Raw genomic sequence first — 19,528 nt, forward strand, 5'->3', positions numbered from 1 at the left:
GTGATTCCTGTATTTAATGAGTTGTCTCCTTGTGTGGTTGCATATCCAGCGTGATCTAAATTGTCCCTTTTGAGAGCTGTCTAATTATTTTATACGCCAACTCTCCAATCTGTGTTGTCAGTATTTGAGTCACATCCAGATAAATATTGTTCTCTCCGAATGAGCACTCTTTTGTACTTCCATTGCACTGTCTTGTCATTTATCTTTCCATCTCCTTCTGTTCATCATCAATCAATTCTATCAAACGTTCATGAAGGTTGCCACATCATTGACTTTCTTCGTTGTTCATCTTCTCACATCCATTTGTTTACTTTGTTTACGTGCCCTCATCTGTTTCCTCAGACTTTTTCTCTAGGCCAGGACCTGCAGGGCCAGAACGTTATTTGTTGCTCCTTTGCATTGCATTGCCAGGCAACTGCTCCGAAGTATGCCCAGTAGTGATGGTTAGCCTGTCTTACTAACGATTAGCATCGGTGGTAATTCCACGTCTTACTTCAACAAATGTGTATCTTTCACCAGAGTTCAATATGATTTGCTGGGTTATTGATATCTGTAGTCAGGAAAGCTCCAAAATAGTTCTCGACTCAGGAACCAAATGCACATTGGTTTCATAACGTACTGCATACCACCACAGCAACTAACAACATACATCCATTTATATATTTATTTTTCTAGATTGACCAGTACAGGTATAGAATGTTTTCACCACTTTGCTGGTCCAAACACTATCAGAAGCACTAACCTACAATTATTGATATTTCTCTTATTTTTTCCCATTAAGTTGTATTATTTAGTTGCTACTAGGGCTTTAACGGTTTTGTAGATACCGCGGTATATCTGCTTCAAAGTCTTCACAATAATGCCGTGATGTGTGACGGTATCAAGCGAAAACTTGGTTAGTGTAGTTTTTTACTGGCTCTTTAGCATTGGCTGGGTCTGAAATAAACTACATCTCCCATAATCCTCTGCAGGTCACAGGAACCATGCTGTAAGCATGAAGTGAATGTTCGTATTAGGCATAGGCGCTGATCTACATTTTTGCCAGTGGGTGCTCGGACGGGCGGTAAATCTGATGCTACTTTTCTGAGGCTATGTCTACACTAAGCCGGATAACCCCTTAAACGAATAATTATTTAGCCTAAGCCCCGTTTCAGCCACACTAAACTATCTACACAGATAAGTGTGCCTTGTATTTCTTGAATCTCCAGCTCTTAGCTTTGTATGAACTCATTGATCGTTTACAAACTGAATACGGAGAGGAAATGCATACTTGCCAACCCTCCCGACTTTTCCGGGAGACTCCCCCGAATTTCAGCGCCTCTCCTGAAAACCTCCCGGGACAAATATTCTCCCGAAAATCTCCCAATTTCCAGCCGGAGCTGGAGGCCACGCCCCCTCTAACTCCATGCGGACCTGAGTGACGTGTCGACAGCCTGTTTTCACGTCCGCTTTCCCAGGATATAAACAGCGTGCCTGCCCAATCACGTTATAACATCTACGACTTTTAGAGAGTGCAGTGCACAACTGCGCACACAACAAGGAGACGAAGCAGAAGAACGAGGAAGATACAGCCATGGCGACGCCGACGACGAGTAAGATGAAGAAATACGCTTGTAAGTTCCAAAACGAATGGAAACAAGAATTTCAGTTAATCAAGGACAGTTCGAAGGGGAAGGGGTATGCTGCCTGTAAATTTTGTAGAACAGACTTCTCCATTGAACACGGTGGCCGAACGGATATACTCACTCATGAACGGTCAGCGAAGTACAAGGCGGCGGCAGCGTAGCACCTGTCCCAGCCCAGTATTATGGGCCACCTCGCTAAATAGAGACCCGAGGGTGTAACTTATGCCGAGACAAAGATGGCTATGCTGATAGCTGGAAGCAACATCCCGTTCTCATTTGCGGATTCCCGGATTCAGAGATCGCTCGCCACTACGCAAATGGCAGAATAAAGGCTGCACAAATAGTGAAAGGTAAGTGTTGTTGTTGTTTTTTTAGTAAGCAGCAAGCTCTGCTTCTGGCTGCAAAGCATTGCACTTTCAAGTACAACAATGAGTAGATGAGTGTTATGTGTGTATATGTGTAAATAAATGAACACTGAAATTCAAGTATTTATTTTATTTATATATATATATATATATATATATATATATATATATATATATATATATATATATATATATATATATATATATATATATATATATAAATAAAATAAAATAAATACATATATATAGCTACAATTCACTGAAAGTCAAGTATTTCTTTGTCATGTCTGTGTGATCATGTTTTGTTTTAGTCATGTTCGGTTTTGTTTTTGGACTTTTTGTGCACTTTTGTTTTGTTTTGTCACCATAGCAACCATTAGTTTTCACCTGTCACGTCACGCACCTGTTTCACGTTTTGAGTCACGCACCTGCTTTCACTAATCATGTCTATTGTATTTAAGTTCATTGTTTTCAGTTTGTCGTTTGTCGACATCCCACATTTATGCTCTGCTCATTCCTGACACTTTTTTCATGTCCATCGTTCATGCTGCTCCTTTTGTCCATGCCAAGTAAGTTTTGTTTATTAATGCCACAGTTAGTGTTTTTTGTTGTTCATAGTTTCTGCCTTTGTGCAAGTATTTGTTTTCATAGCCAAGTTGTTTCTCCGCCACTGTGCGCGCTTTTCGTTTGTACTTTTTTTTGATGAAATTAAATAAATCATGTACTTACATTCCCGTCTCGCCCGAGCCAACTTTCCGTTGCCTTCTAGAAAAACTAAACCCCAGGACCAAGTCATGACATTCTTATTTATATATATATATATATATATATATATATATATATATATATATATATATATATATATATATATATATATGAAGTACTTGACTTATGGTGAATTCTAGCTGTAAATATACTACTCCCCTCTTAACCACACCCCCGTCCACCAACCACGCCCCCGCCCCACCCCGACCATGCCCCCACCCCCCCATCTCCCGAATTCGGAGGTCTCAAGGTTGGCAAGTATGGGAAATGACGCCAGAAAGACCGCGCCCCACACAGGAAATGACGTCAGAAAGAACGCACCACAGCCAGCTTCATAATAAAGCGGTTTTGTAACTCAGAGGTAAACACTAGAAATATGGAGGCAAGTCATCCAGACATGCCCGTGTTTCTCCTTCCGTCTGTACAGATGCTTGTGGAAATCCCACATGAATACCTTAAGAGAAAGTGATTGCAGCTATTTCGGATACAACACATCTCAGACGGCAAGAGAACTTTCGAATGTCGATGTCAGCTGTGATTCTGCTTACCGAAAAAACTTTGTCCATTTGTCAAAGGAGCGTCAACGAGAATGTGGGCTCCCGTGGATGTGATAAAAAAGGTTGCGTGTGCTTTGTATTACCTGGCCGTCGAGTGAAGACTACAGAAAACGACAAATGCATTTGGACTGTCAAAGCAAACTGTATCAGTTATTGTCCGTCATGTGTGTCGCAGACTCAACGTCTAGGTCCAGAGTATATAAAGTCACCAAAAGCGAATGGACAATGAAGGTGAAGGCAAAATAGTGAGGAGTGTCCTGACCAGATATCTAGATCCCGAGATTGATTGTTGTAAAATGTTCTTTGTCACATTGTGTACTTTCACTGTACAATACATATTTGATTAATTTGATGGCTCAGATGTGATTCACTACAATAGGGTAACACAGCACACTGGATTGCAGTTAATTGAAATACCACAACACTGGATATTGTTCATATAAGTAAAATTTAAGAACTTGCACACAAAGCAACACCGGAGGTCGCGTTGCGCCGGCTGTCGGAGGGGGGGAGGGGGTCTTAAACGACCATTGTGTCTGTGTGGACAAGGATAGGTTAGATGGGATTTTCCCTGGATAACCTTAGCCAGCTTAGTGTAGAAGGGGCATGAGCATGCGCGGTTTTTGCTTGGTGGTGAGAAAGAATTTGCCATCAATCCCGCGTGGGTGCTCGGCATTGTCCGTGGGTGCTCGGGCCCCGAAGCACCCACGGGATCGGCGCCTATGGTAGTAGGTAAGATCCAGCTGCACTCGGGCGGTAGGCGGGGTACAACCTGGACAAGTCACCACCTCATAAACCATCACCCAAAAAAGATATTTGAAGCCAGCGAAGCCAAACATCAGTAGATATTTACAGTGTCTTTTTAAAGACATCAACTGTAAGTTGTTTTTTTGTTTTTTTAATATTAAAATGTTTTGTATTTTATCCATCCATCCATCCATCCATTTTCTACCGCTTATTCCCTTTGGGGTCGCGGGGGGCGCTGGAGCCTATCTCAGCTACAATCGGGCGGAAGGCGGTGTACACCCTGGACAAGTCGCCACCTCATCGCAGGGCCAACACAGATATTTTATAATTCAATTAAATTATACAGCAAACACTTGCCTTTTTATTTAACTAATCGCAAATTTTAATCAGCAAATTTGATCACAAATATGCACTATATCAAAATATATTCAAAAACACAATCTACTGCTTATCTTTGATGTAATGATGGTGACTGAACATCAATGATGTATTTTGCAGACAAAATTTGTCCCATCACATAATGCAAATTGACTTGGTTTTTTTTAACATGCAAAACATATGTGCATGCAAAAAGCCTTTGGTATTTCTATCCAAGGCATACCCACTATAACATCATATGTTCTTCTAAACACATAAGTTCACATTTCACTTGCGTTGGGTAATTGTGAAGTGAATTATATTTATATAGCACTTTTTCTGTAGTGACTCAAGGCTCTTTACATAGTGAAACCCATTATTTACATCAGGGGTCCCCAAAATCTGGGCCGCCAAAAGTCACAAGTTTTCTTTTTTTTTTTAATTATTATTTTTTTTAATCTGTCCTTTCTAATCCATTTTCTACCGCTTGTTACTCTTGGTGTCTCCTAGCCGCTCAGGCAAATCCATCCATCCATCCATTTTCTACCGCTTATTCTCTTCGGGGTCGCGGGGGGTGCTGGAGCCTATCTCAGCTACAATCGGGCGGAAGGTGGTGTACACCCTGGACAAGTCGTCACCTCACCGCAGGGCCAACACAGATAGACAGACAACATTCACACTCACATTCACATTCACACACTAGGGCCAATTTAGTGTTGCCAATCAACCTATACCCAGGTGCATGTCTTTGGAGGTGGGGGGAAGCCGGAGTACCTGGAGGGAACCCACGCAGTCACAGGGAGGACATGCAAACTCCACACAGAAAGATCCCGAGGCCGGGATTGAACTCACGACTACTCAGTACCTTCGTATTGTGAGGCAGACGCACTGACCCCTCTTCCACCGTGCTGCCCCTCAGGCAAATCATATTGTCTAAAAATGCATTTTCCCATCGATAACGTGACATCATCACGCTTGGAATATATATATATATATATATATATATATATATATATATATATATATATATATTCCACATTTTTTTAACCCAATGTGGCCCCCGAGTCAAAAAGTTTGGGGACCCCTGATCTACCAGTTTGGGTGGCACTGAGAGCTGGTAGGTAAAGTGTCTTGCCCAAGGACACAACGGAAGTGACTAAGATGGCGAAAGCTGGAATCGAACCTGGAACCTTCAAGTTGCTGGCATGGCCACTCTACCAACTGAGCCACGCTGCCTCGGCGCCAAGTAAAAATAAAAAAAACATGATTTTAATTGTGAAGCCAAAATTAATACTGGCTAATATATGCATTAAATCTAAATACATAGTTATCAGAAAACCAATAATGGTAGACAATCTATAAAAAAGGGCGATGAAATACAGCAAGGTTGGCAAGTATGTTTAAGATTTTGAAGTGAAGTGAAGTGAATTATATTTATATAGCGCTTTTCTCAAGTGACTCAAAGCGCTTTACATTGTGAAACCCAATATCTAATTTACATTTTTAAACCAGTGTGGGTGGCACTGGGAGCAGGTGGGTAAAGTGTCTTGCCCAAGGACACAACGGCAGTGACTAGGATGGCGGAAGCGGGGATCGAACCTGCAACCCTCAAGTTGCTGGCACGGCTGCTCTACCAACCGAGCTATACCGTACTAGTAATAGTTTTGCATGAACAAAACTATTGTCAGCTTGGTCAAAGCTAATTTATGTTGACAACGGCTTATGTCGACTTAGACGGGTTCCAATCTAAACTATGCATTGTTTTTTAGATTAGTTTTAACCACATAGGATATGTTGTGGTTGCTGGTAAAGATGACACATTAGTCAATTCATCATTGGATCCTGACCCGACATGCAACAAGGCAAGCCGACCTCAATGTACACATGTGAGGACAGACACTAAAGCAGCTGCTGGGTTTTATCGATCCATCCCCATCATCCCTCACTCAGTAGCTCCAGTGTCGTCTGTAGACACCATGTATCAATTGTCCTCCTTGCTGACAGGAAATCCGTTCATCCACTGTGATGGAGGAGGTATTGGTGGGCAAGAGGATCCTTAAGAAAATACACTGTTATGATTTGTTTACCCAAAGGTCCAAGATTACAACTTTATTGATTGAGGTTGGACTATGGAATACTGGAGAAGAAATGCAGTTTACATTGATAAATCTGCCTGACTCGAAAGTTAGGAAAAAAATATTAGTTTTTTTCTTGGCTTACAATCACAACATACATTGATGGTTTGGAGAATACACTATTGGTTTACCTGTACAGTGCTTGAGCTGTGTAAATGTTGTTTGTCATGGGGGTGATTTACCAAAGGTTTGTGTGTACTAAAACATGTGCAAACCTGATATCACATGCAAAGCTGATCTACTTGTGCAAGAGGATTGCGTCTGTTAAGTGAGTACAATGCTGATCATCAAAACACCCACAATACTGGGAGGAAAAGATGCAAATACAATTATTTAGCACGCATAGAATAATTTATCAACACTCATCACCGTTTGTGCGAGCACTATTTAGCCTTTTATTTCGCATATGTGGGAAGGACGTGCAGTGCTGGCATCCTCCGTCCTACGTGTGTGTCACAGCGTTTGAACGGTCAGAAATAAGAAATATTAGACACACCTTCTATTCAGCAACATCATTTTATAATGTTATAGCTGCTGGAAATACTCAAGGGGCTGAATAAAACACATTCAATTGATGCGTTTTGGTGTCCTTTAGTATTTTTTTCAATGACATTCGTCTTATTCACATTAAATATAAATTAAAATACACATTAAATATAAATTAAAATACTTCTTGAACAAAAAATAATTATTCTTAAAGTATGCATTTGTTGGCCCTTGATCAGAGTAGGTGCAGTCCCTCACCAATGAGTGCAACTTCAGCTGTAGAAAAAAAAAAAAAAAAAAAAGGAATGCTGCTAAAATGCCTATAAAAAGTGGTACATGTCTCCTGCATGTTAGAAAACAGCAAAGCGCCACAAGTAGGATCATAATAATATAAATGTGCAGTAAATGAAAATGTCACCGTGGTGATGGCACTAATAGTACACGCAAAATCTTCATTTAAATAAGGCGGTCTGCACCACTTTACAATTGTACGCGCAAGTCTCAGTAAATCGCATGTACACGCCCACTAACAGTACACACTATTTTATAGATTGCACACACTGTTTAGCACGAGGTGTTTGGATTTTAGTAAATCAGGCCCAGTGTGTTTTATTAAATTACATTATGAAGATGTTTTTATTGCTTCTGAAAAAAACTAAACAAAACCTGTTTGCCACTCGATAATGATTTTTTTAATTGTATCGAAGCATAGATCCAATACATTGTTATGCGTTAATCGAATTAAGTAGTCCCACAATAATTTGTATCTTAGGTTTTGTGGCAACTGTGACGTTTTGTTGATCTGGAACCCGAGAAGCAGAGACAGCAGCCAAAGTGCAAGTACAAACCCTTTTACCAGGAAGACAAAATGGAAGTAGTGCAGCAGGGCAGTGCACAGGAAGCATAGGGAAAGCAATGCAGTACATCGAGTACAAAGCAAAAATGATCAGCTGAAGAAGCATCCTGATTGGCAACCAGGGACAAATGAGGGAGCCAGTGCTCATACGAAGGGAGTGGTGGAGACCAACAGGTAGTGGAAAGAAAAATAAGAGCGCTGGACAGGAAATGTTATAAAAGTCAAATAAAAGTCCAAACTGTCATGTTAGATCATGACAGAAAGGACATCTATCCAGATACTGTACATTAGGGGTGTGACGATACACTTAACTCAAGATCAATTAAACGACACTCAATACTACGTTCACAAGAACAAAATGACACAAAATGTGTATGTGGGGTGAGTGGGAGAACTCTGGAGTATTTTTTTTGACAATTGCTTCTTCTCAGCTCGACTAAAGTCCATGCTTCCGCATCCCTTCGAAATAATACACGTATGTAATCACATAGTTTTAGTTTTCTTCATGTTTACGCTTTCTTTCTAAAATATTCCACTTCATTTAGTTGTCCAAGTTAGTCTATTTGTCTGTTTTACATTTTCAATCATTACAATTTTACAATCACACACACACAGGGTTATGTAGACTTTTTATATTCACTGTACATTGCTATGTATCATTATCACTGCAGGACTAGCATTAAAGCTTCAATGTAAAGTAGAGTGATCCACCCAAATATTGATAGTGATCGATACTAAAGTGATTAGATTTATATATTTTTTTTCTTACCAACATTATTACGACAAAATCTAATCTATTTTTTGTTTTTGTAGTTTCTGTTATTGTTTCAAACTTAAGGAATAATACCTGGATACAGGAGGGCCTTGTGGGAAAACAACTCCAAATAATTTAGATGGGAGACAATATTTTGTTTAATTATTGTCTACTTTATTTTCCCAAAAATATATATGTAATATTCATCACCACAAGTTAAATATGCCACCTGATCTACAATAACACTAGCAGATATTCAATTTAATGTAATAAGCTTTATAAAAATGTGTTATCGTGTTTACTTTAGTTACTTGCTCTGTGATTGGCTGGTGACCAGTCTAGGGTCTACCCCGCTTATTGCTCAAAGTCATCTGCAATAGGCTCCAGTTTGCCCGTGGCCCTAATGAGGGTAAGTTATACAAAATGAATGACTGGATAGTTCCTTGCAAAAAAAAAAAAAATTCAAGTTGCATAATCTATTATAACAATATCAAAGTATCGGATCTGAGGCCAAAAAATTGGATTGGGATTGGAGGCCCAAAATGCTGATGGGACATTCTAGTATTAATGTATTGTCGTTCACATATAGGCTATAGGATGTCTTTGTTCTTTAATGATGGTGCAAACTTACACTTCCATGTAGCCAGCCTCCTGCATTTAGCAGCTGCAACTGTCTTTCTTTTAGCAAGCATATTATATTCATTTATCTTCTTCATACTTAATAAAATACATTGTTCTTCCTCTGAATAAAGTAAGCCGCTTTGTGCCGGCACACTGTTCGTCATGTTTATGATTGGTCATCTATTGCTAACGTAAAAAAGGCAGGGTGCCTTTTTACGTTTATGACTAGACGAGAAAATCTTGACTTGACTATTAAAGTTCTTACTTATCCAGCTTAGATGAACCACTCATCCTACATCTTCAATATTTGGCTTGGTTAAGCCAGAAAACAAAGAATAGATCCTGGATAAATTAAACTTGCTTTATAATGCAGGCCTCTGGGCCATTTAGTTCGGGAAAAGACATATTAAATGAATTAGTTTGTCTCCGCATCTACAAGGTCGACATTGATGATTCAGGTATCAAAGTAAAAGGGAGTTTTGTTTTGTTTTACAAAGTTGTTCATGGTATATGCTGGTCTCTCGCTCGTCACTTATTTTGACACATGCTTGTGGTTGGAATTGCCTTCTGTTTTCCTAAAATCCGTGAAATTTAGCTTCTAGTGGACTTCTTGTTACATATGCCTGTTCGTTGATACTGAACAATTACCATAGCAACACAGGCATCAACCTACAAGCCAGACTAAAAAGAAAAAGGCTGAGGACTTAACCATGCCAAAGTACTGGAGAAAAAAATACAGTGGAAGATTATGTACAGGCCTACACAGGCCAGTGAGATGATAGAACATATTACGTATTCTCTGTGTCGGTGAATATCGTGATCCATTACAGTCCTACTGACACGTGGGTCTCGATAAACATTGATCATACTTCAATTCATGTTCAACGTCACTAATGGGAAAGTGATTTGCAAACCTACAAATAAGACTTCATAACAAAATACACTTTGAATTCGCAAGAGGATAAATCATATATATGTATCTAATCATACAGCAAGGACATGTATAGGACTTATCGTGTAGGTGGTTAGCAGAAGACAAGGTGACTTAGCAAGGGTTTTACATCATAATGTTACACATTGCTGACAGGTAATGTACTTTGATTGATGTGTAGTTTGGCCTCAACTATGTTGATGAAAGTAAGTCTATGGGTTGTCTTTTAAAATTCTCAATCTACCTATTTGGTAGAGGAGCTAGAGCGGATTAGGTTGATCCCAAACCTCTTTGATTTTGTACCTCCAAAAATAGCTTATCCTCCTCGTAATTCTTATATTTACATTTTTGTAACAATATTGCATTTGACAGTTTGCATTGGTAAGTTATTTTTTATATAATTGTTTGTAATTTAACATAATGATTCATATGAGTGTGAATGGTTGTATACACGTGCCCTGTGATTGGCTAGCGACCAGTCTTGAGTGTACTCAGCCGCTTGCTCGAAGTCAGCTAAGATAGGCTCCAGCTTACCTGCGACCTTAATGAAGATATGATTTAGACAAACTTTATTGATCCAAAAGGGAAATTGTTCCACACAGTAGCTCAGTTACAAAAGATGGAAAGGATAATGCACACAAGAGCACAAAAAGAGGGCAAAAACAAAAGGTATATAACAATTTCCCTTGTGGATCAATAAAGTCTGTCTAAGTCTAAGTCTAAAAATGTACCATAGCAGCAATATAAAATATAACATATATGTAATATTTACATATTATATAAACAGTATATAATATACACTGATATATTATATTATTATATTATATTTATAGAAAATGAATGGATAAACGCAATAAGGAAACTATTTCAATAAATTGTATTCTGATAGATTGTTCTGAATATTTGCATTTAGTTATAAACAACTTTTTTTTTTAATTAAATATTTTACCTTTCTTATTATAATCAATCAACTAATTGGAGGAAAATTTACAATTTGTTTTATTCATTATCACAGGTCAAGTCAAAGTATTGGCACTAATAGCCCTGTCTTTGCTTGGTATCGAATCAATACAAACATGTCCTGTATCGCTCACCCCTAGAATATCCTGTTCACATTTCCTGTATCGCTCACCCCTGGAATATACTGTTCTCATAAGCATTCTGTTCTCATTGCATTCTGATCGAGACAGGTGGTTTATGCCGATAGTAATTCGGATTGTAACGCATGAAAACACTTTTTCCGAAATTTGGGTTGAAATGATCCCTACTGCGCATTTCTGTGACGTCAGCTATACTTTAGTTGTGGAGGGGGGACTAAATGTAATAGACTCGGAATGAAACGATTGTCTCGCTTCTGTCTCGCCTCATTCAATATGTAGAGGCATAGTGTTATGTACTGTTGAGTTATTTGCTCTAAAAATGAGACTAGCAAAAACAAAAGTATGGTATAGAGTTTCATATGTCGATGTAACTATAAAAGAAGGGATCCAGTTGTCGTCTTAACGGGCTGATTCATTTACAGCCTTACATCTACTCCATATGCTAATTTCAGCCTTAGGCACGTACACAGAATGTCGTAAAATGAAGACATGCGGTAACGTGTACATATCACAACAAAATGGCTCCATTTCAGAAAGAGAGGTAAAACAAAAGTAGTGAACAAAAGAAAAAAATTATAAATAGATAGCGTGACAATGTCAGCCCTGTTGTTTTAGTGCGGAAGTCAATGCTTTTTTAGCACCTGCAATGAGCGAACTCGTCCAAAACATGGCGCCATAGCACAAACAATAACACACCTTTCCTATTCTGATAAATGGTGCACATGTCAATGTAAAGTATTCCGATTTAAGGTGTGATGCATGAACATTTACATCATAATCAGAACATTTTTTCAGGGTCCATGTACACAGGAACGTTGTAATCCAAATTATAATCAAATTAAATACACTTTGCCCATGTACACGTCGTTATTGTGTTTAGTATGTATGTGAAGAGATTGCATCAATTGCACAAATACTTCAACTTAAAAGTGAAAGTCAGTTAAAGTCAACTTAATTCTATTACAGCATTGTAGAAAAGATCAGTTAGCATAATCCAGAAGGCTACAGGAACCATACAAATGTATTCTTCATAAAATGTAGATCATGTAAAAACAGCTAAAATTATATATAAAGCAAACAACAACAGGCTCCCTGAAAATGTGCTGTACAATTCTTCTAAACAAGAGAGGAGAAATACAATTTTAGGAATAAACTGAATTTAAAACATTTGTACGCATTCACAACTCTGTAAGCATTGAGTGTATCTGTATGTGGGGTTAAAACTATAGAATGGATTAAGTAAAACAATGTAATATTGGTCAGTTTACAAAACAATACAAACATAGTATGGGGTTGACAAAGTATAACGCAGAAGAACTGTTAAAGTACAGGATTTGATATTACTATCAGATACTTATCATGGAACAGGGGTAGACTCAAGCAAGTTGTGCTTCTACCTATTCCTTATGGATATGTTAAATTATTAAGTGCAAGTGTGATTGTTTTTGTGGTAAACATTTATTTTTTATGTGTGGAATAAATAATTGTTGTTATATTATCACCACATTCACTTGTCTGTCACCCACAATCAAAGTCAAAAATAGGTATGTTTTAATGTATTTACTGTAACCATACAACATTTTCCACTCAACCAAACAATACATGTCCACATTGAGTCATCAAATTCAGGGGTGGGTGCACAGTTGATTGTAATTATGGGATTTTCTAAATTTAAATGCCAAAAAAAGTATTACATTAACAACCGGTACATGTAAAATTGTCCTGCAACCATTTGGATTAGGGACATGGCTTTTTAAACCAGCTGATTTTTTTTATTTGACTGACAAATTGAATACAATAAAACCATTTTTATTTTTTATTTTACTGACAAATTGAATACAATAAAACCATTTTTTTTTAGGTTTGCTGAAATTGTTATCAAAAACATGCATCTTCAAGATAACTACCTACAGTCGTTTGGAGATAAGGGACCAGTGCTTTAGTCCTTACCTAATCATCAAGTTCGACAAATATACTGTACTACAAAAATGTAGTATTTTACACAGGTTTGCACACGTGAGATAAACACTTGTATTTATTTTTTAAATATATTGTTATATACAGGGCCATAGGGACTCGCTTGACCCTCACCTGACCCATCATTCACTGAGGGGAAGACTTTCTAACTGTTGGACACTGTAGACAAAGCCTGACTTTTTATATCCAATTCGATCATAACATTTTGTATCGTATTGCTTTGTATTTGATTTACTTACAGTTTAGTTAAAATGTAATACATATAAATAGAAGTATGACCTAATATTGCCTGTTTATTTACATGTTATCAATGAAGAACTATACTAAACCCCTCCACCATACGTCATCAGCCTGATTTGTATAAATTACCCAGAACTGTGAAATGCGGTGGAAATACAAACCACACAAGTCCAGGGCTGCAACTCGGATTTGACAAAAACTGAGGTCAAAAATTGGTGGAGCATTGAAAGGCTGAAATCATGTGTATTTCAGCCCCATATAAATAATATTACAACACAATGAATTTCCAGAATAGCAAAAGCTTTCATTGAGGTACAACTATCACATCTTTGACAATCAGCATGATTTTGTAACAATCCATTTGCTTTATTAATATGCTAAAGTTAAGCAATTTTAACATAATTAAAACACAAATTATAAACCTTACTGTATTTTCATCTATGGAATCACACCCACGACCTTCTGTTTGGCAACTGGGTATTATTAACATGCACCACAACAGCTACTGGAAGTCTCAGTGGGAAATTTATTACCATATTCTTATCAGTGACAGAACACGATGTGGCCAGGAGTACGCTTGGGGTAAAATTCTATTTGAAGTGCATTGTCATTCAATAATTTACATTTTAATGTGCTTCGTGGCGCAACCCCCTCCCCGACTCTATATATATATATATATATATATATATATATATATATATTTATATTTATATATATATATATATATATATATATATATATATATATATATATATATATATATATATATATATAAACATATATATACATACATGTATATGTATATATATATATATATATGTATATATATATATATATATATATATATATATATATATATATATACATATATATATATGTATATACAATATATACATATATATATATATATATATATATATATAATATATATATATATATATATATATATATATATATATATATATATATATATACAGGCGCTGTACATAAAGTCAGTCATATCAACTTCTTTTTGTCACTTAAAAAAAATACCAAGGATATGACCTCGGTTACGGACATGCACAAGTCTACAGTAAACTTCAGTTCCAGTAACTCAAGGTTCAAGGAACCTAAAGTTCCTGAACTTTTGGTGAAAAAGGCCTTATGTCAGATAATTTAGTATCTCCATGCATATAAAACTCCATGACTTCCTTACAATGAATTTTGACTTTGAAAATCGTTTTGTCATGACTTTTTATTAAAAGAAATAAAAAAATATACAAAGACAATAGTTAGGAAAAAAAACCTCCCAAAAAGGTGCAACTTTGACGCACTGTTTAAGCAAAGTCCACATTTTCCATTGCTTCGTTACACAGGAGTTACCTGCTTTTATGGGAGAAATTCACATTCACATCAAACAGCATACTAGCTATTCAAAGTGTAAGTCATCATTACGATTTCAGAAACTGGCCAGAGGGGCATGCACTTTTTGTTAATGCATAGAAGTTGATCGGCTAATGTGCCCTAGCAGACAGAGTACATGGTTGTGTTGATTGGGTCAAGGAAAGTGTCCGTTAAAAGTGTGGAGTTTTAGTAGCACAGTGTCATTGATGCATCCAGGCTATCCAACTTTAAAATCAATAATATGTGGGAAAAAAAATGCACATCTGATGAACATGATTAAAGAGTGCAGCAGTGGTCAGTGTGCCTATGGATGTAAGGCTGTTTATTTTTACTGGACTTCTGTAAAAAAGACCATTTAAGCTAACATTTATTCGCTGCTGAAATACTGTGAGGTCGAAGGTGAGTTGTATATTCATGTTAATGTTTGTACAGTTACTGGCCCAACATTAGTGTTTACAAAGTCTGCAACCATGAGTGTACCCTGGGAATGTGTTTATCAGTCTCATCTCAACGAACTGAGCAACACCCCAAGGCATAAAATCATCGAACAGCAAGGGGTGTTAAATTTGATTATTGTCAAGGTTTTCTTTATACACTTGACAGTGTATAATTGACACCGATACATACTAATTCCACTTCAGTTTTTTGCAGCATCAATTCTTTATATATTAAAAAAGCAGATATTTCAGGTCATTTGTCTGATTTTTGATAAAACTGCTGCTATGGCAGAACCCACGCATCAATGATTAAAAATTATGATTTCTTACGATGTGAAGAAGAAAAGAAATCTGTATTTTTGGTGAATAACACTATGAACATATTGTTTGTAGGAAAGTAGGTTGTATAGCTTTTGCGTCTTCATCCAATATTAATATATGGCCTGTAGGTACTGGGCAGGAATGATATTTGATCATGTACAGTATGTGCCAGTGTGGTGACAGACAACCTGTCAGCCAATTGTCTTTTCCCAAATTCTTTGATTGGCAAGTCAGCATTCCCCTCTATGGGTACCAGGCTTTACATTCCTTATTTTACCACAGGGATGTACATTGCTGGAGAAATCGGATTGGACCCTCTCCACAGGTAACAATCTTTCTTAAAAGTCCACTGCTTCATTGGCAAATTCTCTTTCCTCTCCTGTTCATCTTTTGGATATTTCTACTTTGCATTTTTGCTTATTTTCCTTGGACACTTTTTTGGAAGAGCTTTAATCCCTCCATCTCTATTCATCGGTCTCCCATCTCAACCCTGACTGGCTGGGCGAAATGGGGCAGTGTGCAATTAGTTTTGCAAGTACTTATCTCATTAAAGTAAATGAATTATTGATTTAATGACACTCATGCTTTTAGCAGCAAGAACGCTACTATTATGAGTCTCTCAGTTTGAAAGGACACTGTCCATTTTGGCATTAACAAATCTAGCAGTTTTTCATCATCAACTGCAACTAATATTTTCTGGTTGTTGTGGTGACTAGCAATCATCACCACCTGGTATTTGTGCAGACAGACTAAGATAAATAGTATGTTAAAGCTCAACATCAAATGTGTAGTCTGCAATATTTTACTTATGGATGCGGTGCAAAACGATTAATGTTTTCAATCAGATTAATCGCACTTTTGAATTTTGATTCATTGCGATTAATCACAGTTGCCCAACATTTCTGCATTATGTTTGTTGGAGGGTTGTACGGTATACCGGTACTAGTATAGTACCATGATACTAATGAATCATATTCGGTACTATAGGAATAGCTAAACATGCTTCACTACACACCGTAGCTCACTGGCGTCAAAATGTAGACAAACACCATTGGTGGATCTACACCTGACATCCACTGTAATGATACCAAGTACAATAGCGTATCTAGTCGATACTACTATGATTACGTCGATATTTAATAGCATTACAACATCGTCTTTCATTTTAAAAAAAATTATATTATGTTTATAAACTCAGGAAATATGTCCATGGACACATGAGGACTTTGAATATGACCAATGTATGATCCTGTAACTACTTAGTATCGGATTGATACCCAAATTTGTGGTATCATCCAAAACTAATGTAAAGCATCCAAACAGGAGAATAAGTGATTATAATATTTTAACAGAAGTGTAGATAGAACATGTTATAAGAGAGAGTAAGCAGATATTAACAGTAAATGAACAAGTAGATTAATAATTCATGTTCTACCACTTGTCCTTAATAATTTTGACAAAATAATAGAATGATAAATGACACAATATGTTACTGCATACATCAGCAGACTAAATTAGGAGCCTTTGTTTGCTTACTTACTACTAAAAGACAAGTTGTCTCGTATGTTCACTATTTTATTTAAGGACAAAATTGCAATAAGAAACATATGTTTAATGTACCGTAAGATTTTTTGTTAAAATAAAGCCAATAATTAAATTTTTTGTAGTCCCTTTTATTTAGAAAAGTATCAAAAAGTACCGAAAATTATCGAAATTATTTTGGTACCGGTACCAAAATATTGGTATCGGGACAACACTAGTTTGTTGTTGGTCGTCCACTCCTCGCTGTTGATGTAATAGTAATGTTCTTTAACCTATACATGTTGTGCTTCAATGATAAGAGATTTCCTCGCTGCTATTACCTTGGTGTTATCTGAAGTCCTGTGGAAGAGTATTTTGAAGCAGACTTTTCCACCGAGCAAACCAGTCAGAGTCGATACTCACATTCCACTGGCGATGGCATTTCCGTGTGGTCGCAAACAAATTGTTGCTGCAGCTCAGATGATCTTGGAAGTGAAGATGTAAAATGTAAAATGTGGTTGGTCTGTGGTTGTGAGGCCACTTGGATGTATCAATCAATCCACAATTATTTATATAGCCCTTAATCACAAGTGTCTCAAAAGGCTTCACAAACGCACAACGACATCCCCTGATCTAAACCCACATCCTGGCAAGGGAACAACTTAAAAGACCTTTGCGGTATTGTGCTGTGTAATAAAACTTCAAAGAGGCCAGCTCAAGCATACCTGTGCAATTACCACGCTGTCTATTCAGAATCAGAATAGTTTTATTGCTATTGTTTGAGAACAGGTTCACAAACTAGTAATTTTTCTTGGTACAACCGTGCAACATAAAACACATAAACACAGAATAAGTAATAAAAACGAGCTGTAACTGAGCTATCAGATCTTGTTATTGTTCATGTGTCTGATTGCCGAGGGGAAAAAACTGTTCAGGTGGCGGGAGGTGTGGGTCTGGATGGACCGTAGTCTCCTGCCTGAAGGGAGAGGGGAGAATAGTTTGTGTCCAGGGTGAGAAGAGTCAGCTGTGATCCGACCCACACGCCTCCTGATCCTGGAGGAGAACAGGTCCCGGAGGGATGGGAGCTTGCAGCCAATCACCTTTCTCAGCAGCACGTACGATGCGCTGCAGTCGATGCTTGTCCCGGACTGTGGCGCCGGGGAACCACACGGTGATGGAGGAGGTGAGGATGGACTCGATGATGGCCGAGTAGAACTGCACCAGTATCTGGGTCGGCACCTTAAGTTTCCTCAGCTGCCGCAGGAAGTACATCCTCTGCTGGGCCTTCTTGATGAGGGAGCTGATAGTCGGCTCCCACTTGAGGTCCTGGTTGATGGTGGTACGCAGGTCGTGGAAGGAGTCCACGATGGAGAAGTGGGTGGGAGAGTCCATCAGGGTGAGGGGGGATGGTGGGGCTGTGACTTTCCTGAAGTCCATGATCATCTCCACTGTCTTCTGGGCGTTCAGCTCCAGGTTGTTAAGGCTGCAGCAGGACGCCAGCCGGTCCACCTCTCTCCTGTAGGCGGACTCATCGCCATCTGAGAGGAGCCCGATGAGGGTGGTGTCATCCACAAACTTGAGCAGCTTTACAGAGTGGTGACTGGCAGTGCAGCAGTTTGTATACAGGGAGAAGAGCCAGGGGGAAAGTACACAGCCCTGAGGAGTACCAGTGTTCGTGGTTCGACTGTCCGAGACAATCTTCCCCAGCCGCATGTGCTGTCTTCGGTCCGTCAGGATCAGCATAATGATAAGCCACACCTGTGATGTGGATGGATTATTTTAGCAAAGAAAAATTGCTCACTGTCACAGATTTAGACAGATTTGTAAACAGTATTTGAAAGAAATAGGCCTTCTGTGTGCATGGAAAGAAAGGAGGAAAAAAAATGTTGCGATTTTATTGTTGTTAAGTATTCAAGGACCCCTGAGGGCACTAGTATCCAGTATTGGTAATAACGACGTTATTTTTTTCAGTAATGACTAATCTAATTGATTACTGCTGATCGTTGCAATGACTGCCGTTTTTGAGAATGTGAAGTGGTTCGTTACTTCGGTTTGGTTAAAATAAGCGCAAGGTGTCTGGTTTCGACTACACATTAAATGCATGCAGAGGGAAAGGGCGGGGATAATGACGGCGTTGTAAAAGCGCTGATGTTGATTGGCTGGGTGGGCGGATCATGTCCTGCTCATGCAGTCTCACTGCACGCTCTGACTGACACACAACAAGCGCGCGATAACTGTTACGAGTCGGAGTCAGGCAAATTCAAAGGTAGCGTTCTCAAACTGTAAGTATCGGCACAACTTTTCACTCATTGCAATAAAAGGCAAGAATGTTTATGTAACATGCATGTGT

General features: G+C 38.1%; 1 protein-coding gene across 1 annotated transcript in view; it reads left to right on the forward strand.

Moving 5' to 3' along the window:
* The window catches only part of rbfox3a (RNA binding fox-1 homolog 3a), a 1,142,209-nt gene that overhangs the window by 453,898 nt on the left and 668,783 nt on the right, over positions 1-19,528 (forward strand). The window lies entirely within an intron of this gene.

The sequence above is a fragment of the Nerophis lumbriciformis genome, linkage group LG11 (genome assembly GCF_033978685.3).
Source record: "Nerophis lumbriciformis linkage group LG11, RoL_Nlum_v2.1, whole genome shotgun sequence".
Taxonomy (NCBI): Eukaryota; Metazoa; Chordata; class Actinopteri; order Syngnathiformes; family Syngnathidae; genus Nerophis; species Nerophis lumbriciformis.